Source organism: Protopterus annectens, chromosome 8.part0 (assembly GCF_019279795.1).
Source record: "Protopterus annectens isolate FY-2018-M chromosome 8.part0, PAN1.0, whole genome shotgun sequence".
In the NCBI taxonomy this organism is placed as follows: Eukaryota; Metazoa; Chordata; order Ceratodontiformes; family Protopteridae; genus Protopterus; species Protopterus annectens.
In genome coordinates, this window is record NC_056741.1 from 1,865,989,825 (window position 1) to 1,866,012,417 (window position 22,593).

Consider the following 22,593-nt stretch of genomic DNA (forward strand, 5'->3'; position numbering starts at 1 on the left):
AAAAGTGTTTTAAGCCTGGATTGCAAAGCTGGAAAAATGGAAAATGTATGTGTTTTTAAGCTTAAAACTAAAGCAAAGGACAATATAATATCTGAATCTTCATTGTGAATTTTGGTTTAACATGCAAACTAAGTAAACTTGCTCATGTGTTGGTTGTCATGCTCTGGGCTCAAGTTAAAACCTGTGAGTCATATTTAGTCGTGCTGTGTGCTAACAAAAGAAAGTACATAAGCATTTTTTTTCTTTCAAATAATACCTCTGCAGACATACTAAAAGTAACGGTGATGCCCATGCCCTGGCCCAGCAATCAAGGAGCCTCAATCCTCACCACTAACACCAGATATTGGAGAATGTAAATGTATATAGGAGAAAGGATAACAAATACACACAGTAAAGTGCAATTTCCCTTAAGAGCACACAGAGCTCACAGTCATTCTGGGGCTGGTTGCACCCTTGCTCTCCAGGTCCCCAATAAGACTCCCCACTGGTACAGCTATAGGATCCAGATCTCAGCCTAGCTGGCACGCTAACCTCCGGTACCCTCTCTGTCCAACCAGTGCTTCATGTCCCTGCCCAAGTAGCTGCCACACACACACGCTTTGAGATAAGTATTTATACAACTTCACAGACACTCCTGGAAAAGGCTGACACAGATTGTCCAGCTGTGCCCCTACACCCAGACTGTACAGTAGTAATTCCTGCCACCACCAGCTAATAATTATCAGCTACTCAAAGACCCTTAAATGGGTGTCCAATTATTACTGTGCAATATTATTATCCAATAGTAGTGTAACTAAGCAATCAAGGCTTATTGGAAGGGCTTAGTTCAGGATCACTTATAAACATGCAATGTACTGTAGAGCTTAATTTATCTCTACATAAACCAGCCACAGTTGAAAAGGGTTTAAAATATTTAATAATAAATACTAAAAACACAAGACAATTCTACTACACCACAGTGTAATTCAAGAGTTCAGAGATCACACAGAAACTTAAAATTATTCAGTAGTACAGTTCTGACATAACAGAAAAACACTTCTAATTCCTAGCTATTCCTACAAGAAAACATACTTCTAAAGTAACTTACTTACATAGAGCATAAGGCAGTGCTGAGTTGGATAGTTGGGCAAAAATGCTTATAGTCTCTCTCTGAGCAATAGTTTTTAAAATCACTAACAAACATTTCTGCTTGGCCCTCCCAGATTACATCATTTTTTACACTTAGCCTGGGGTTCCCAGGCCAACAGGCTACATTATTTAGCAAGCTAACACCTGCTGAGGAAGCTACAACAATAAAAGACATTTCACAGGTACACTATAGTAATTATTCCTTAAGTTAAAACAATAGATATAATGTGCTAGCCCAAACCAAATGGCTCCGAACTCTAGAGATCAAAGGATAGATTTGAAATAATTTTAACTTCAAAAGAAAGATTTGAAATGCTTGACTACATTTTCCTTACAGCAGATGGCAATGTTGCTACAATCCTGAAGTTCAACATTTTACAGTAGTTTATTTCATTTAAGAAACAAACCTGTATTTTACATTTATAGTTACAAATGACAGAATTATCTGCACAATTCTATCTGCTAGGCTAGCAGCCTTCACCCTTTTCTACCAATCTTCACATTTCTCCCCCTCCCCGGAAAACTCAAGCTAGTTTTTCAAGTGACCCTTGAGAATTACTGCTTGAGAGGGTCAGGTCTATCTGAGTATACTTTACCCCATTCCCTGTCTTGAGAGCCCATCCGCATTGGCATTGCTAATCCCGTTGCTGTGCTGCACTGACATATCATATGCTTGCAACCCCAGGCTTCATCTTAGCAACTTGACATTTTGCTGACTGGCTCTGTTTAACCATATTAGGGGGTTGTGATCTGTCATTACAGTGAATTTCTTTCCATACAGATAAGGTTGAAGTTTTTGCAGTGACCACACTATGGCTAGACATTCCTTTTCTACAGTTGCATAGCATTCCTCCCTGGGTTGGAGCCTATGACTGAGATAAACCACTGGGTGCTCTTTCCACTCTGAAGAAATCTGGCTAAGTAGAGCCTCCACCCCATGGTTCAAAGCATCCACTGGCACAACAAATTATTTGCTGTAATCTGGACTGGCTAACATAGGGGTCCTCCCAAAGCTGCTTTAAGCTTTTGGAATGCCTGCTCACATGCTGGGGTCCACACTTCCTTTCTCTGGCCTGTTCTTCCTTGTCAGGTCTGTGAGGTGAGCAGCTATGGTACTATAACTAGGGACAAACGTTCTGTAGTACCCTGCTGTCTCTAAGAATGCCCTCATCTGCTTTTTAGTAAGAGGTGCAGGTCATGCCTGAATGGCTTCCACTTTGGCAGGTTCTGGCCTTATCTTACCACTCCCCACTCTATGTCCTAGGTAGGAGACCACTGCCATACCCACCTGAGATTTGCTTGGCTTAATGGTCAACCCTGCCCTCTGTAGTCTGCCCAGCACCTTCCTGACATGCTGAAGGTGCTCTGGCCAGGAATAGCTGTAGATAGCAATATCATCCAGGTAAGCAAGGGCAAACCCCCCTGCTTGTGCTAGGATATGATCTACCAGCCTCTGGAAAGTTGCTGGGGCATTCTTCATCCCAAAGGGCATCTTTGTAAACTCATACAAGCCAAAAGGTGTCACAAAGGCTGACTTCTCTCTAGCATTGGGAGTCAAGGGCACCTGACAGTAACCCTTGGTAAGATCAATGGTTGTAAGATGCTTAGCCTCACCCAGCTGCTCTAGGGCCTCATCTGTCCTAGGCATGGGGTAAGCATCTGACTCTGTGTGACTATTTCATTTCCTGTAATCCACAAAGAACCTGGTGCTGCCATCCTTCTTTGGCACCAGCACCACTGAGGAGGACCAGAGACTGTTGGACTCTTGAATCACCCCTAGTTCCAACATTTCCTGTACCTCCTCCCTCAGAGTCTGTCTGACTCTCTCAGGCACCCTACAAGGGGCTTGCCTAATAGGCCTTTATCCACCTGGTGCTGCACCAGGTGGATGCACCCTGGTTTCCCAGTGGACATGTCCCCAAATTCCTGCAACACTGCTTGGATTTCCCGAACCTGGGTAGGAGATAGCTGCTGGGATATTACTACCCCTTCCACTGAGGTGTCAGCTCGAGCCTCACCGAGGAGATCAGTCCCCAGATCTCCCTCAGACTCCTCCTGCAATCCACTGCAAATGCTCAGCACAAGGGCCTCCCTATCATGGTAAGGTTTCATCATGTTAACATGGTACAAGTTGTGCCCTTGCCATCTGCCTATCAGTTCCACCATGTAGTTAACATCACTTACCTTTTTTACCCCCTTGTAGGTGCCCTCCCAAGCTGCTTGCTTGTGTCTGACAGAAATGAGAACCATTACCTGCTGCCCCACAGCATATGCTCTAGCTCGAGCATTCCTGTCATACCACACCTTTGTCTGTTGTTGGGCTTCTGCTAGGTTCTCCTGGGCCAAGCCCATGATTTCCCTGAGCCTTGCCCTGAGGTTTAGGACATATGCCATAACAGACTTGTTGTGAGACTCACACTCACCTTCCCACTCATCTCAAATTAAATCTAGAGGTCCCCTCACCCTATGTCCATACAGCAACTCAAAGGGTGAAAAACCTGTGGATTCCTGGGGAACCTCTCTGTAAGAAACAACAGATGGGGCAAATATTTGTCCCACTCCCTCTTAAACTGATCTGCAAATGCCCATAAAATGGACTTGATTGTAGAGTTTAACCTCTCAACAAGATCATTAGTCTGGGGATGGTAGAGGGAAGTCTTCATGTGCTTCACCCCACAGGACTTCCACAGACAAGCCAGCAGGTTTGACATGAAATTGGCACCTCAGTCAGCCAGTATTTCTTTTGGGAAACCTACCCTGCTGAAAATCTCTAACAAAGCATTTTCTACCTTCTCTGCCTCAATGGAGGACAAAGCAACTGCCTCAGGGTATCATGTAGCATAATCCACTACTACTAGGATATACTTTTTCCCTGTGGAACTTGGAGTACTCAGAGGACCCACAATATCCATAGCTACCCTCTGAAATGGCTCCTCAATCACAGGCAAAGGCATCAAAGGAGCTCTCACCATGTCTCCTGCCTTGCCTACCTTTTGGCACTGCTCACAGGCCCTACAGTACCCTGTTACATCTCTGGAAATTCCATGCCAATAGAAGTTCTGCATAATAGGTTCATAGGTTCATAGGTAAGTACTAAGCTAACTGCCCTTGCGAGCCATTTTAAGCCTAGCCAATTATTCCTTGTGAGACTCAAACCCTGCACCTTGTGTTTGTAAGGCAAACACCTTAACCATTAGGCCACCCTCCCAACCTGTTTGTACATTTTATGCCCATATGACCTGCAAAGGGAATATTAAGGGCTATGGCTAGAAGCGCCAGACATTGGGCTCTAGGCATTACCAACTGCTGTACTCTCACCTTCTAGCCCTCCCTCAGGGTTCCACTCTTTGTATAATAACCCTTTGTCCCAGTATACAGATTCCCCCTTTCCTTGAAAATCAGGTGCCTCCATAGTTACCTGCCTCAGGCCTTGCAATGTAGGGTCTGTGAGCTGAGCCTGTCTCAACTCTCTCCTTGTAATCCTTCCCAGCTTCCCTTCCACAGGAAGTCTGGCATCCTCTGACAGGCCTCACTGTCAGCCTGCGTACCACTACTCACGTCTACCTTTGCAGTCACTTTGTCCAAGAGAGCATCAGTATCCACAAGCAGCTGTGGCTCACCTTCAGGCTCACTGCTACAGCATAACTCACTCCCTGAAGTAACCACCTCACTAATCCTGGCTGCAAGTATGCAGTTTGTCTAGGTCTCCCCCGGGCTACCAGACCCACATGCTTTTCTCCTAGCCTGACCATGTGTAACTGCATAAGCACATGGTACTGCCTCATCCAAATCCTTCCCTCTCAGGACATTTGCAGGATGGTAGTTTAGTACCCCTGTTGTCTCACGCCAACATACTATTGGCATTTTGTCTTTCCTACTTTCTGGCTCCCTCACCTTTGGTTCCACACCTTGCCTTCATGGACGTCTGTATGCCACATGGCCCTACTGGTTGCATTCAAAACATTTAACCCTAGCTCCTGGATGTGTACCTGGACTAGTGGCTTTCCCTGCTACTGGCAGATTCTGTTGTGCAGTCTTTGCTGCCCACCATGGGTTCCTTTAGACCCATGAGCAGTACTGGGGGGTCCCCTTCCTGTGCAGGGCTGCCCTGCTTGCCAGGTATAGGTCTCCCTTCTTCCCCAACTCATCTGAAGTAGCACATTGTCTATCAGCTAACCAGATCCTCATGCCCTCAGGCAAAGTGCTAAAGGCTTGTTCCCTCACCAAAAGGTCTGCCAGCCACTCAAAAGTGGTGACCTGACATCTACTCACCCAGCTATGAAAATAAGTGCTCAGTCCAGCAACATATTCACACACACTTTCATCTTCCTTGCGTCTGTGCTCATGAATCTTTTTCCTATACATTTCAGGTGTTAGCTTAAACAGTTCTAAAACACATTTTTTTTACAGCAGTGTAATCAAAACAGACAGCGTCAGGCATTTTTGACAAAAAAGTTACAGCTTTCCCATGGAGTAAGGGGGTCACGAACTGTACCCAGAGCCTTTGGTCAACACTATACTGTTTTAATACCCTCTCAAATATATGAATGAAACTATCAAAATGATCTCCCTCTTTAAATTGTGGAAGAAATGTACTGACCTGTTGTGCTTCTGGGGTCCAGTTACTCCCTTCCCCATTACCTCCATGACTCTGGTGAAGAGTCAGTATTTCCCTCTCATGCCTCCTCTGATGCTCCTTTTCTTCAGCTTCTATCTCCAAACAACTGGCCTCCAACTCAAGTCTCTTTAGCTCCAGCTGGATTTTTAAGTCCACTGCAGAAAGGTTGAGCTGTCCATTCTCCGAGGATATTGTATCTCCACTGGCCAGTCTGATTGTCCTTCGCAGAAAGGTTGAGCTGTCCATTCTCTGAGGATATTGTGTCTCCACTGCCAGTCTGATTGTCCTCCTGGATGCTGTTTTCTGATGCAGCTGTAACCAAGACTGCAGTCAGGTCTGCCTTAGTCAGGTTTCCATGCACCAGTCTCCTATCCTAGCACATCTCCACCAGCTGGCTCCTTGTCAGCTTTCAATACTCCTCTGCTGACATGCTGCCTTCTCACCCTGACTAACTAAGCTAACAAAAGAAATAAAACAATTGTGATCTGAATTCTGAGTATTCACTGTGTGGCTGTTTTAGAGTACAAAACGCCTTCAAAGATCACTGCACATAAGCTACAGGATTCACTCTACCCACACCACTACAAACCAGTTAGTATTTGCCAACTAATTAATATGTGATGTGGATATCCCACCGCTGCCAAACACAAATGTGAGATGGGTATCCCAACCACTGCCACCAATTAATATGTGACACCCGTGCCTTGGCCCAGCAATCAAGGAGCCTGAATCCTCACCACTAACACCAGAGAAGGCATCTCATATATGAGGAAAGGATAACAAATGCACACAGTAAAGTTCAATTTCCCTTAAGAACACACAGAGATTTCAGTCAGTCTGGGGCTGACTAATGGTTCCTAATGCTCCCCAGGTCCCCAATAAGACTCCCCACTAGCCCAGCTATAGGGTCCAGATCTCAGCCTAGTGGGCAAACTAAAACCTTTAGCACCCTCTCTGTCTAACCAGTGCTTTGTGTCCCTGCCCAAGTAGCTGACACACACACACACACACACACACACACACACACACACACACACACACACACACACACACACACTTTGAGAAAAGGTTATACAACCACACAGTCTCCTGGAGAAGGCAGGCACAGTTTCTCCAGCTATACCCCTTTCTCCCAGACTATACGGTAGTTCCACTGGCCACCACCCACTAATACTTATCAGCTACTCAAAGACCCTTAAAAGGGTGCCCAATTATTACTGTGCAATATTATTATCCAATTGGTAGATGTGATTAAACCGTCAAGGCTTATTAGAGTGACTTGGTACAGTAATCACTATAAATATGCAATGTACTCTAAAACTTAAATTATCTCTACACAAAACAGCCACAGTTGAAAGGTTTTAAAATATTTAATAATAAATAATTAAAACCATAAGACAATACTTTCTACTACACAGTGCTAGTCAAAGAGTTCAGAGATCACACAAAAATACTTAAAATAAATCAGTAGTACAGTTCTGATATCACTGAAAAACACTTAGTCTAATCTTTCTAGTCCTAGCTATTTCTACAAGAAAACATACTTCTAAGATAACTTACTTAAGACAACAGGCAGTGCTGTGAGTTGGATGTTCAAGACAAAAAATGCTTAATGCCTTCTGGTTCTCTCTGTTTAAATTGAAACTGCAGTTCTGATAAAACATTACATCATTTCACATTTTTCTGGTGTTCCCAGGCTGACAGAAACTGCATTTGCATTCTTTTACACTTAAAGCAATAAAGGACATTACACATGCAAATTCTGGTCATTAACTTTAGCCTTAAAACAATAGGCAGGAAGCCTTCATCTAGCCTGGCCAGAGCAGAATTGTAAACATCAAAGGCAGTGATGAAATCATTTTAATTTCAAAGGACCAACAAGAAATGCTTGACTTAGCTTTCTTTACAGCAGAGGGCAATGTTGCTACATTGTTTTAAGTTCAACATTTCAGAGCATACTCTTTCATTTAAGAAGACAAGCTTGTATTTCAACATTCATATTTACAAATGACAGAATTATGTACCAAATTCGTTTGACTAATCTGGCAGCCTTCACCCATCTCTACCAGTCTTCACATTATTAATTATTCAATTAGGACCCTAACTGATAAAACTATTCTTTTACACAGGATCTCTAAAAGCCATAGTTAAGCCTTCTCACTCAAGAATACTTTGTTATAATAAATAAATCCAATTTATTTGTGCCTTCAGTCACTGTAGTACTAGATTATCATGTCTTAAAATACTCATTGAGTTATATTTTAATATTAAAGGATCCAGTTGCCTTCCATTAGTCAGTATTGGTAGAAATAATACTATATGTTTGATTACTGATATCAGAAGCATAGCTGGTACAAACAGCATAACAAATGTCTTCTGCCTTAAAATCTATCTCAATCCTTGACACTTTCAAGGGGACATTGATAAAAATGCAGGTGCATATTAGTTGCACCATGGTACAACAACTAAGTTTCTATAGTCTAAGAACCTATGCTAAACTACTAACACAAGTAGCTTGCCTTGGTCCTTATGAGTATGGGACAACTTTGCTTCCCACCAATTGTCATTTCCTACCTCGTCAAATTGGGCCACAAATTATTCACCATAAGAATGAAACTGGAAGCATTTTCCAATACCTCGGTACTTGTATATTATACTAAAGCTAATCTACTAGAACTGAGTGATGACCTTAGTAAATTCAAAATTGCCTTCCAACCTGATGATCCCACTGCTAATGCAGAATCCATTATTGCCAAATTATATGCACATGTAAATAGCTGTATAAAAACATCTGTCTCCCCTTCAAAGTTAACGCAGTATAACATTTAAGAATAAACATCTATGGTGAAACCTAAATATAAAAAGGATCTATAAAAAAAAGAAAAAAAAATTCATTGCATACAAAAATAGCCTTAACTCTCAAGATGCTAAAGATGCTCTTAGTAAATCTAACGGTGAATTCCAGACTCTAATCAAGTCAAGGAAAGACAGATAGGAGGTAAACATAGCCACCTTGGTGAAAGATAGCCAAAAAAACTTCTTTAACTATGCTAGAAACCTAAGAAAACAATTTGCCTCCCTAAAAGTAAATCTGGGAATCTTTGACGCATTAACTGCATCATGTATGCAGATGACAGTATGTTAACCATGACCAGTAATTCTACTCATGACTTTTATTCTTCAAGAAAATTTTGATGCATTTTAGAACTGGTGCAATAAAAGTTAAAAAGCAAGTCATTAATGATAAAAAAATATTTCTCCACACAACTTTCTACCCAAAGAAACAACTCCAAAATGTTGTGGAAATCTGTTTCTTCAATCCTTAATCCTGGAACTCGGCATAACCCTACACCATCTCCTGACAAAGACCCACAAGAGATTGCCCAAACATTTAACTCACATTTTATTGATACTATTCACATGTTAATTAATTCTGTCTAGAAACTAATAAAAGTACAAATTGTAATGAAAATAACAATAATTATTCCCACTCTCAGTCAAACTTTGACTCCACCCATGCAAATGATAACTTTAATAGCATTCCATCCACTACTACTTTTACTGTACAACCAGTACCTACCCCTCTAGTGCACAAACTGCTAAGAAAACTAAAACCATGTTCCCCTCTTCTGATGGCCTTCTAGCAAATACTTAAAACTCGCAGCTGATGCTATAGCATACCCTATCAGCATTCTCCTTAATCAATCTATCTCCGGATCATACATCTCACAACTCTGGTAAAACTCCATTATAACTCCCCTACATAAAGGTGGTAATACCAGTGATCTCTCTAACTACCGGCCCATCTCTATACTTTCACCTCTATCTAAGATCCTAGAAAAGTGTATACATTCTCAATTGCTAAAGCATCTCACTAATAATAACTAACTTGCACCCACCCAACATGGCTTTCAGCCAGCACACACCACAACCACAGCCTTACTTTCTTTTACCAATACTGTAAACAAAGCTCTTGATACTGTTCTACTAACTTCAGTTATATTACTAGACCTATCTAAGGCTTTTAATACACTATCACATCCTAAACTACTATTACAACTTGAGTCCATAAATTCCTCCCCACACTCTGTAACTTGGTTTTACAACTATCTTTACAATAGAAAACAATCTGTCAGATGGGAAAACAAACAATCCGAATATCTAATCAACAATACAGGAGTTCCCCAAGGGTCTATTCTTGGGCCTCTGCTTTTTAACATATTCATTAAGAATATCCATAAAGCATCCCGGCAAAGGACACTCATCCAATACGGTGATGATTCAACTATAATCACTTCTTCAAACAACTTCTCATATCTCCTAAAGTTAGCACAAAAAGCCTTTACATCAGTTGAATCCTGGCTAAATGTGGATCAATTACTACTTAATCCCAAAAAATCAAAACTCTTACTATTCTCATCCAAACCTCTAACTCATGACTTTAAGATATTCTCACAAAACAATACTGAAATTGAACAAGGAAAAACATCAAAACTACTGGGCATTATAATTGACAGTAAACTCTCCTTTGAAAATCATATATACAGCGCAATCTAAAAGACCCATTTCAAGCTAGGTAAGCTGTATAGGCATAAACTCTATTTGGACATGCCTACCAATTTAAAATTAGCTAACGGTCTACTTCTCCCTTCCCTCCTGTAAGGTAGCCCCATTGTCACTAACCGTCACACATCTCCCATGAATACATTACAGTCATGCTACTAGAAAATAGTGAAGTTTGCCTCCAATATGCCAACCAGCACACATAACTGCCTAGCCATTGAAACTTTAAACTGGTTTGAATTCACCCATTACCTATATTACACCCAACTAACTCTCACCCACAAATTGTTATATAACCCAAATTGCTGCCCTTCACTTCAAACTATGCTACAAACATATACCCCAACTGGAATCTTGTGTCTTCTAATAAACAACTCCTAAGCATATAAAAACCCAACAAAAGTGCAGGACAAAGCCTTTATTCCCATACTGTTGCCAAACTATGGAATGCTCTGCCTCCCTCTATTACTCAACTAGACTCTATAAAAACATTAAAATCAACACTAAAATACCACTACCTTAATAATCATATCTGTTTCTGTGATCAAATGATTAAGCTATCTCAAATACCTATTTTCTTTACTAACTTCTGACAAGTAGTTTAGAAACTTCAATATATCAGTTAATTATCTCTGTCTTTTGCTTTATCACAAGATTTTCTCCCATTTCTAGCCATTTAAACTGTATAATTAGAGTAAAAATGTTTTTACTTATGTAACTGTTTTAACCGAATGACTTAAAGACAAGTGCATTGGATTAAATCCTTTTGAATCCCTGCTGTAATGTTGTAATTATCATCTGTATTTTGTCTATAATACTTAAATATGCTGTTATATAAAAAAAATTGTAACTGTTATTGGTGCTTTTCTCCCCAGGCCTCCACTGAAAATAGGTTTGGAATTTCCCGGTCATTAAGTGTCAATAAATAAATAAATGAATGAATGAATAAAAGGCCATTTACCCACAAATTTCTACTGCTAGCATTTTTGGACTTCCAAAACAAATGCATAATTATAACCTCTTTCTTCATCGCAGACCCTATAGAGGTTACCCATGATTTACTGTCATTATGTTGAAGTGGATTCGGATGAATCCGCTTCAACAAAAGGCAGGGAGTCAAATAGTGACAATGTTGAACCTGACATTGCCGAATTACAAATCTCGCCCCTATCTTGACCCATGTTAAAGCCCATTCCGTGGTCACATTCGAGAAGTAATTCGGCAATGTTGAGATGCGGCAATGTCAACTTTCGCAGACATGGGTCGATGTAAGCAGCATTTGACTGAGTCCGGTCTGACATAATGATAATAAACCTTTACTCATATCTGGGTATAATAGGAGATCAGACTGTTTCCTGTCCGGTCCGTAGAGGTGTGCAAACAGCCACAGCCTTAAAAGTCACATTATAACACCCAATCTTTCCAGAATGAACTTTCCCAACTAAACACTTGATGTACAAAAATGGGCTTAGTCTAAATGCTAAAGATGTAGAATTGTCACTTTGGTAGACAAAGCCTCCACTCATCATGCTGTATAGACTGATCTGAGGTAAAAAAGTACATATCCTCAAGTGTAACACTGATAAGTATGTGAGAATACATGCCAAAATGATTAGCACTAGCGTACTTAACCAGTTGCATAACAGGTGCTATTCAGTGACTATAACTCCTAACCATGGACTCTGTTTACTCCTGTCACCATCTTCTTCACATGTTAATACAGGCCTAGTCAGTGACTGAAACCTGTCTGAGAATTCTGGAGCATTCAGAGAAGGTATTTGCCACTGCAAAGCCTTGGCCTTACCAAAACCAAAAGAATGCTCAGTGACAATCTTTCAGTGCTTTCAGGTAACATTTGGTGGCTTGAATGTGGCAGAATAATTTCATATTTTTGAATCCTCTTTCCTGACTCTGTACCAGTAGGTTCTGTTGATTCAACTATTTTTGTAGGATCATTTAATAGCATCTTGCCCAGGGAATTTCTAATCTAAGATAAAATCTGAAATCCTTCTGGGACATGACCTTGTTGTGCAATTACTACTAACTCTTGCCATCAGTTTTTGGCCAATGATGTCTGAAATGTATTTATTTGGATGAATCTTTTAGAATTTCTCTTAATTTTATTAATTTAAAAAAATATATCAACTTAGATGGTGTGTACTTCTTGGTGGGTGAGTGTGCAATAACACTCCACTGTGAGCATTTGTGTGTTCCTATTACTAGTACTGTAATTAATGCATAAGTCAACAGAAACCCCACCCTTCAATATCCAGTAGATGGTGCCCTAGTGGTAGCAAAAACCCATAACCTCCAATAAAAGAAGGAGAGCAAGCATGGGCCACTCAATTTCGGGTCTATATTATGTTATCTAAAAATGTGTTCATCGAACATGTATTCATCGACTACTAAACAGAGAAAACACTAATCTCTGAATGGCCACTTCAGTGAATTTTATCCCAGGGGATAAAAACACTTGGCTGTTATCGGGGATTTGACAGTTTCCCTACTGTAGTGCACTCTCGGAGTTGGTATATTTAGTTAGGGTTGTGTGGGGGGTATAGCTCCTCATGTTATAGGGTTTGAAAGTTTATTTTGCTTGTGTTTGGCCAAGCAGTTTTTTTCCCCCTGGGAAAATTTTGCTGAAGTGGCCTTTTGGTGATTAGTGTTTTTGTTGTTTATTGGTAGACGAATATGTGTTTGATGAACACATTTTTCGATAATGTAATATCGACCCCTCAATTTCTTCCCATTGTCTGGTTCCTGTGGTGTCCAGACCTGCTATTTAAACAAAGGTACCCAGGGACATAGTCACTGGACAGTCCTCCTGCCCCACAGAGATGGTTTCAATTCCCAATAATTTTGCCTCTGAATCCCCACCTTGGCCTTGCAAGAAAGTAGGATTTCCATTTCTTGTGCTCATTTTTATATACCTATGCTCCTCCAAATGTATTTTACCAATTTCACTATTGGAAGTTGGAAAGGCAGATGTTTTGTAATAATTTAATTATATACTGCCTCTTCTCCCTTGATGCCACGAACATAGTGCATAGCTCATTCAATGACTATGTTCACAAGTCTGACCTGCTAGTGTCTCAGTGCATTTATTCCAAACACAACAGGGAAATTCATTCATTAATAACTCCACTTGACTATGATTACCTGCAATCACTACCTGGGTATCCCAATTTCAACATCAGTTTAAACATGTTTCAAACAGGAAATTGCCTGATTGTTGCTTGCAAACACATCAGTCTGCCATGGAGACAATTGCTACAACAAGCTAGTATTCTAAAATGTATTACAGTAATCTCTTTGAATTGCATAGGTGCACCTTTTTGCGATCTGGCATTAATTTTGTCATCTAAAGTAACTATATGTGATCATAATATGAATTATAGGATCCTCTTCTGTAACTGGTAATGTATTTTGATGATATACACCCTAACAATCTACAACAAAATTATCATCTCCCCATGCAATTCATAAAAGCGGTTCTGTTAGCAGTGCCTTCCTGTCTGTTCAACGTGTTTGAAGTTTTGGCAAAGTGAAGACTTTCTACCTTCTGCTCAGCTGCTGCTTCTGCTTCTGCCTCACCACTGTGATATTTTCATGTCTGTAAATCGCCTGTTTCCCTTATACCATACAGTTTCTTACACAAGCTTGATTAAAGTGGTAATAAATGTATTCAGCTGCTGTTTCAAATTACTTAGTGGTTTAGTACTTTCAAAATTCTTTTGTTGGTTAAACGCCATTGAGGACTGTTCTGTGTAGAGAGCAGAGTGCATACCATAGCCATGTTCTAATGAAGTTAGTTCCAATAAGAGAATCTTGCAGGAAATACCTATGCTTCAGGGCAGGCTCCATGCACTATCAGTTCTCTGCACTTCCCTTTGGTGTATCTACTGCGCCCAGGCTATTCACAAAGTGTGTGGCTCCAGCCATTGCATTTTGCAAGCAGAGAAATATTCAAATTTACCCATACTTGGATGATTGTCTGATTCAGGCAGAAAGACAGGACATGCTGTTACAACACCTGGCATTCATAAAGAGACTTCTAACCTCTCTGGGGTACACCATCAATGAAAAGAAATCTAATCTAGTACCCTGCAAACAGATTGTATTCCTGGGAGCAAGCTTGAGCACAACTTCCCAAATGGCATTCCTCACTCCAGAGAAACAAGTTTATTTGACGACCTACTTCAAACTATTGGCCACAAAACCCCAGCTGTCTGCAAGGAAAATGCTGCAAGCCTTGGGGTTCATGGCCTCTTGCATTCTACTAATTCCATATGCAAGACTGCATATGAGGAAACTCCAATGGTATCTAAAAAGCCTATGTTGTCAACATTCTCAGGATCTGGAAACAATGATTTCTATCATTCCTTGTTTGTAGACAGAGTTCCTTTGGTGGGCAGAGGCCTGCTACCACAACAAGGGACTCCCTTTCACTCTACCCCTCGCTGCCCTAACCCTAACAACAGACACATCAGACTATGCATGGGGAGCTCACATGGCAGGGCAGTGCATTCAGGGTAAATGAAACCCGAGATAGATGCACCTGCGTATCAATCAAAAAGAAATGTTAGATGTACAGAATGCTCTGACAGCCTTCAAAGACTATTCTTCCAGGACAACTATTAGTAAAGACAGGCAACACTACAGTTATGTGGTACATAAACAAGCAGGGGTGAACCAACTCATTCCCCCTCTGCAGACTAGCCATGGCTCTGTGGAACACAGCATTGAGCTACCAGATACACCTACAAGCCCAATTCCTGCCAAGCAAACTAAATTCACTGGCAGACAACTTAGGCAGAAATCTCATGGACCCACATGAATGGAAACTAGAACCCAAAATATTCAACCTCTTGAGGAGCAAATGGTGGACTCCAGAGGTATACCTATTTGCCTCCCATCAGAACTGCCAATTGGACAAATTCTGCACAAGAACTCCCCACAGCCAAGCTTGGAAAGTGGATGCCCTGTCCTTTACCTGGGAAAGCCTCTCGGTTTATGCCTTTCCCCTTCTGCCTCTCCTCTCGAAGGTTCTACTAAAGATCAAACAGGACAAGCCAAGGACAATGCTGATTGCACCAGACTGGCCATGCCAGCACTGGTACCCCCTCTTGTGCGGTATGACACAGCTGCAACCATGGCACCTGCCTCGGACCCCTTCCCTGCTATCCCAACAGGCGGGCCAGATTCTGCACCCTCAGCTTCAAACACTGAACCTTGCAGCCTGGCCAATTCCTTGAGCTTTCCTCTAGCATCGCTTAGTAAGCAGGTGCTGGATGTCATTCTGGAGGCAAGGAGGCCTAGTACTAGAAAATCCTATGCTGAAAAGTGGAAAAGATACTGTTCCTGGAGCCAGGCTCAGGGGATGGACACAACAGTGCCCAGCTTACCTCATATTCTTCAGTACTTAACAGAAATGCTCCACAAGGGCCTATCCTTCTTGTCAATTAAAATTCATGCCTCTGCCATTTCAGCACATTATAATACTGAGCCACCCCTCTTCTCTCACCCCCTGCTAAAGCAATTCCTTAGAGAGACCAAAAATTTAAGATCCCCCAGGAAAGCTCCCACTCCAGCCTGGGACCTTAACTTTGTATTGGAAAAGCTCACTCTTCCCCCCCTTTGAGCCAGCTGCAACAGCAGAGTTGATATTCCTTTATTGGAAAAGAGCCTTCCTTCTAGCCATCATTTCAGCAAGAAGAGTGTCTGAATTACAGGCCCTCATTGCAGTGGAACCCTTCATTATCTTCCATGCGGACAGGGTTTCCCTCAGGACTAATCCTTCATTTATTCCCAAGGTGGTGTCTAGTGTGGCCCAAATCAATCAATTCATTTGACTACTTTTTTCCCTAATCCACAAAACAAAGGGGAATGAATGTTGCACTCTCTGGACGTGCACAGACAACTTAGATTTTATTTGGACAGGACTAAGTCTCTCAGAAAATCTGAACAGCTGCTAGTTGGCTTTGCTGCAGGGGCAGAGGGGAAGGCTATTTCAAAGCAAACCATCTCCAAATGGATAGCCCATTGCATTCATTTCTGCTATAAACACCATGGAAAACCTACCCCACAGGGGATAAGATCACATTCCACCAGGGCTGCATCTACCTCTGCAGCTTTTCTCAGAGAAGTCCCTACCAGGGACATCCTGGAAGCTGCTACCTGGAGCTCTGTACATACCTTCACCAAGCATTACCACATGCCTATCTTTTCTAAATCCAGAGCTGGATTTGCCACTGCAGGCTTGCAGGGCTTAATAGCTGGCCCTAATGCTCTTTAACTTCCTCTTCCCTTCCTTAGCATTGGGAATCAAACCAAATGTGATGATAGCAACAGTGAAACATGAAGAGCATAGTACAGTTGTGTGCACTTACCATAAATGTAGATGTTTGAGTGTATTCACTCCTGCAGTCCTGGTTACCCTCCTTGCAGCCCACTGACTTCTCTTGGCTCTACCTTTCTTTCTTGTTTGGTATATTTATTTTTTCTGGTGTATTTGACTGTTCTGAGTAGAGAGCAGAGTGCATACCATAGCCATGTTCTAATGAGGTTATCATGAAGGATCCCTGCTCTGGACCAGACATCAAGGAGTCTCAGTTCTCACCACTGACTCCGATGAGGATGGTCACTAAGAGCAAAGGTGGATTCACACAGTATTTTCAGATGCAGCTCCCTGCACCAAGCTCAATTTCCCTTAACAGCACACAGGGAGCACACTCTAGACCTGGGGCTGAACTCTCCTACTCTCTCCAGATCCACACAAAACTCCACACTGACCACTTTGTAGCTGGGTGTCCCTGTTCTCAGCAGCTGACACACATCATACTTGGGTATTTGAGTTTCACTCACACATACACATCTTGAAAGACTGGTGCAGAGTTACTAGCTGTGCCCCCTTTTGTCCATAATCCGAGGTACTCACACTGCCACCAGTCAACTACCCTCAGGCTCTTACAAAGGGTAGCCAATTATACTGTCTAAAATTAATACTAATGTAAATGGCAGAGTGTGACCAAATTAAGGCATTCAGGAGCGGCCACAGTGCACTAAAACAAGCATAAGTACTCGCTAGATGTTAAAAGTATTCTCTAAAGGACCAGCCACAATGAAAGGCATTAAAATATTCAATGATAAATAATAAAACAGAAAACAGGAGAATACTGAATACAATAAGCAACAGAGTTTCAACCACAGCTGGTGGTTAGAGGATAACATCACCTCTGGTTAGCTGACTCTGGTACAGTACACATACACACATACACACACACACACACACACACACACACACACACACACACACACACACACACACACACACACACACACAGAGCTTTGCTAAGATCTGTGTTAGCATCTGAAACAATCACACAGTCTCAAACTTTCCACCCTTCCAGGGTTCTCTGATAAATAAACACATTTGATCAATTACAACAATGCAGCCATATATACATGCATACATTCTTTCTGTTCAGCAGGACCTACTGTTGATGTATTTTTAAAATGAGTAACTTTACAAATATATTTTTACCTCAAGCAACTGTACAAATCAGTGTGATAGTGAAATAACATACACTTCTTTACAAAAATCTAGCTAGCTAGGCTGACATAAGTGCACATGCACTGCCCTCCTCTTCCTGGCACAAATGGCACTACCTCATAGAATCACAGCTACCATAAGTAGAACCTCATTCCCCAGCATTTATGGGTGTGCACCCCCCAACTTATTAGAGGGCCTAGGCACACTAATGATACTGCTTTCCAGCAAAGGGTATATCATTTGGGTATTAGCCATTGATATACCCACTTTGCAGGGCTTGAAAGTTTATTTTGTTTGTGTTTGGCCAAGCAATTTTTTTCCCCTGGGAAAAAAATTCACTGAAGTGGCCATTTGGTGATTAGTGTTTTCGATGTTTATTGTTCAATGAACATGTGTTTGATGATCACGTTTTTTGATAATGTAATATAGACCCTACAATTTCTTTACTTTGTCTGGGTCCTGCGGTGACCAGACCTGCTATTTAAATAAAGGTACCCTGGGTCATAGTCATCTGACTATCCCCCTGTACCACAGAGATGGTCTCAATGCCCAATAATTCTGCCTCTGAATCCCCACATTGGCCTTGCAAGAAAGAAGGAATTCCATTTCTTGTGCTCATCTTTATATAGCTATGCTCCACCTGTATTTTACCAATTTCACTATTGAAAGTTGCAAAGGCAGATGTTTTGTAATAATTTAACTGTATACTGCCTCTTTTCCCTTGATGGCACATACATAGTGTATGAATTATTCCCTGACTATGTTCACAAGTCTGACCTGCTAGTGTCTCAGTGCATTTATTCCAAGCACAACAGGGAAACTCATTCATTAATAACTCCACTTGATTATGATTACCTGCAGTTATTACCTGGGCATCTCAATTTCAACATCAATTTAAACATGTTTCAAATAGGACATTGCCTGATTGTTGCTTGCAAACACATCAGTCTTCCATGGAGACAATTGCTACAACAAGCTAGAATGTAGTAGAGTAATCTCTTTGAATTGCATCGGTGCACCTTTTGGTGAGCTGGCATTCATTTTGTCATCTAAAGTGATTAACTTGATCATAATATGAATTATGGGGTCCTCTGCTATAAATGATAATTTATTTTGATGACCTACACCCTACAGTCTACAGAGCGGTAATTAAAATCTCCCATGAGTAGGGTGTTAGGTTGGATGGTACATGTCTCCGGTAGGTCCAAGTATGCATTGTGAGCATCTTGGGATATGGAGGGTAAACTTTAGCTGGCTAGGATATGGTACAGAATTTTGTCTGTTGATCTGCATGTGTAGGAACCTCAGTATGTCATCCAGTCTGACCACACTAAAGGTATGCCTCTTATTGATGTATATTGAGACACCTCATCCTTTAGCATTTTCTGTGCAGCTATTGGTCTAAAAGAATGGAAGGTACCGAAACCTTGTTCTGCTGGGGTATTCTCTGCCACTTTCAACCATGTCTCAGTAACTGTACAGATGTCTATATTCTCAAGTGTGAGGAAGGATTGGAGGGAGTATAATTTTTTTATTTAGGTTCCTGGCAGTAACACCTTGAGGTTCAGTTGAGTTGATTTTGCTATGTCAGTAGGTTTGTCAGTTTGGCATTGCCTAAAAAAGGCACTATGGGGATGGATACAGTTTTAGCCAGTATTTGAAAGCCTAGAATGGAGAGGTGCAGACCATCCTTGGTAAAGAAATGTGGTTTAACCATGTCCTCTCAACCTAAGAAATATTGGATCCCCTTAGAATGACACCAGAAAGTCAGACAGTTGTTGAAATCAACCATATTTTGCTTATATTAAGGTATCATCCTCTCTGATGGTAATATGATTCTCAGTGCTAGGCTCGTATCAGCCTGAGATATATATTCTGAAAGCTCTATATTGTCTGCCTTCATAAAGTCAATGGAGGTACAGCTCAGTTCATTTACTCCTAGATGGACTATGATGGAATCATATTGGTACTGTGGTGTAGTGTGTTGAGTGCATGCATTATTTGGCAGATTCTGGCTCCAGATAAGCAAACTAACAGTTACCTTCTCCTTGTTCAGCCTGGTTAGAGGGGCATCAGTATATCTTACAATAGAGTCCCCTATGATGAGTCCTGGGAAGTGTATTTGCTTACAGTAGAAGAGACCCACAAGTGCAGCGCTACCATGAACCACTTGACTAACTAGAAATCCCTTGCTGAAGGTAAATGCAAGACAGTCTTATAGCAGCAGCAGTGAGAGGAAAAGCATTTTTTTTAACAAAAAAATATAGTGAAATGCATACATAAATGCAAGAAACAGTAGTGATCACACAAAATAACTGCGTGATATAGCAATCAAAGGTACTTCACTTTGCCTGGATGGCACTGGATCTAAGTAAAACACTTTCTGAATGCAGTCTAGGAGTCCAAGCTTTGCTGTGTTTCTGGAAAATGAGCAGAAGACAATATGCAGTAAAGGAGGTTTACTCAAGAGCAATAATGCTTTGTTGGGTGGGCACTCAGTATCATGGATCTATGGAAACAATAGGTGGGAAGAGAACATAAATAGCTTATACAACAGTCTACAACAATGAAAGAGGGGAGGTCGGGACTTTGGAAATCAGATTATCATAAGGGGTGGAGGCAAGACCTTTATTATAAAACAATAGCAACAATAAGGGTAAGAGGATTTGGGGAAAACAACCAAGCCAGATAGAGAGGCATACATTCAAATAAAGGCAATACTGGAGCTCTTTCAGAAAATTTAGCTGAATGTTTTAGTGGGGGATGGGGCAGACACAGAATGTAAATTTATACAGGTAACAAATAAGCTGAATATAAAGACACTGAAGCATAAACTGGAGCAGTGACAATTCTTTCACTGTTGACCTCCTAATACAGTTTAAGGCACTAGGCAATGCAGACATTTGCCAATAACACTATTTATGGGAAAAAAATAATAATAAATTACTAAGGCTCAAAATCTCACAGGAGTACACAGTTCTCCCACAACTGTGAATTGGACTACAAGACTAGCAGTGTTATACAGAAATAAGCAACTTCTCACCAAAGCAGCAAAGATTTCAATAGCAAATTTCCACCTTATCTCCACCCTACTTTATGCCTCTCCAATATATACCAACCTAAGGCAATGCGATCTAAACAAGCTAGAGACCTGCTACAACAAAAGTGCCAAATTCGCCACAGGGGTATCCTACTGTAGTCACCACTGTCTCTCACTTGCTGAACTGGGCTGGCTTGAACTCCCTCACCTCCTTCAATGGTATCAACTCTCACTCGCCCACAAACTAGTAAACCATCCACTAAATGTCCCATCCCTCCAGAATCTACTCCAACCCTATCGCACCACCAGACCACTAAGATCCAGCAACAAAAATCACTTGCAGATCACTAAAGCCAATAACTCTGCTGGTGAAGCACTATTCTCTTGCACTATAGCCAAATTATGGAACTCACTCCCACCCACAATTACCTCCATACCATCATGCACCCACTTCAAAACTTTACTAAAAGCGCACTTAAAAACATGCTGGTTATGTCCTTGCAACTCCCACTCTAATATCACCCACCCCATCCAACCACTACCTTTCTTTCCACTCCACTAACTACCTTGATTATAGCAAGCTCAGATGCTCTTAAGCCTAGTACTTATTATACAGCAGGAACTTCTTATTGTAACATTTGTTAATGTCTATTATGTACTTCACAGATAAAAATTCTAGTTGTCTACTGATGTACTATGTTCTTCATCTGTAAATATGTTGTAAGTAATTGCTATGTTAAATTGTTAATCACTATGTAATCCAATGTAACTACTGTCTGTTTATTTTAACTGTGGAGCTTTTCTCCCCGGGCCTCCGCTGAAAATGGACCTACGTCCAGTCGGACACTCCCGGTCAACAAATGTAAATAAATAAATAAAGACTATGGGCCAGTAGAGCTTAAAATATTAACAAATATTTTACAAGCAATTCAACTTTTGGAAAACAAAGTGCAGAATAACACAGAAACACAATCTTCCCACAGCTGTTAATAAAAATACAAGACTAAAGCCGCAGCAGAGCATAAAATTGCAAAGTATTATTACCTCACAGATCATTAAGTTCTACTGAAAAATTTAAGCAGAATTGAAATAATTAAAGTAATTTAATTCTTTCTATGTCCTTTTAAGTTCACATCTGCCTTTGTTTTCTAGGCTAATTCCAGCAATAACTTTTGTTATGAATTTAGCTGTTTTTGTCTGTTTGTGGACAGCTGCTCTTTGTTGATGTTGTATCAGTTAATAGAAGCTGCTAGTGACCAGTAACAAAAGAATACATTATGACACTAGTTAACTGAAAACAAAAGGTTTCTTTGTTGTTTTTATTTTGTTTTACGCATTTCACTGTTTTCTTTGGACTACAAATGCAAAACATGCTGAATGTCTCATTTTGTAGTGACTGCAGGTATTCACATTCTTATTTCATCCTTATATTACAGCTTTTTGTAAATAAGGTATAGTAACCTGCAAAATACATACTGTATAGTATGAACAAACTTTAGAAATTGTCTCTGTCAACACTTGTGCGTTTAATTCACTGTATTTGATTAAAGTCGTTGAGTGCTGCATTCTGTATTTCACAGCCTTTACAACAGGACTTTTTTAATGTGTTTTGACACAATTTAAGTTAATTTTTTTATTGACAGTGTTTGTGATAATTTGTACAGTTGGAATTTTTCTCCCAAGACTTCCAGT

At 40.9% G+C, this 22,593-nt stretch overlaps 1 protein-coding gene across 1 annotated transcript in view; it reads left to right on the plus strand.

Moving 5' to 3' along the window:
• The window catches only part of LOC122809688 (von Willebrand factor A domain-containing protein 5A-like), a gene marked incomplete in the record, with an annotated part of 1,061,360 nt that overhangs the window by 137,694 nt on the left and 901,073 nt on the right, over window positions 1-22,593 (plus strand).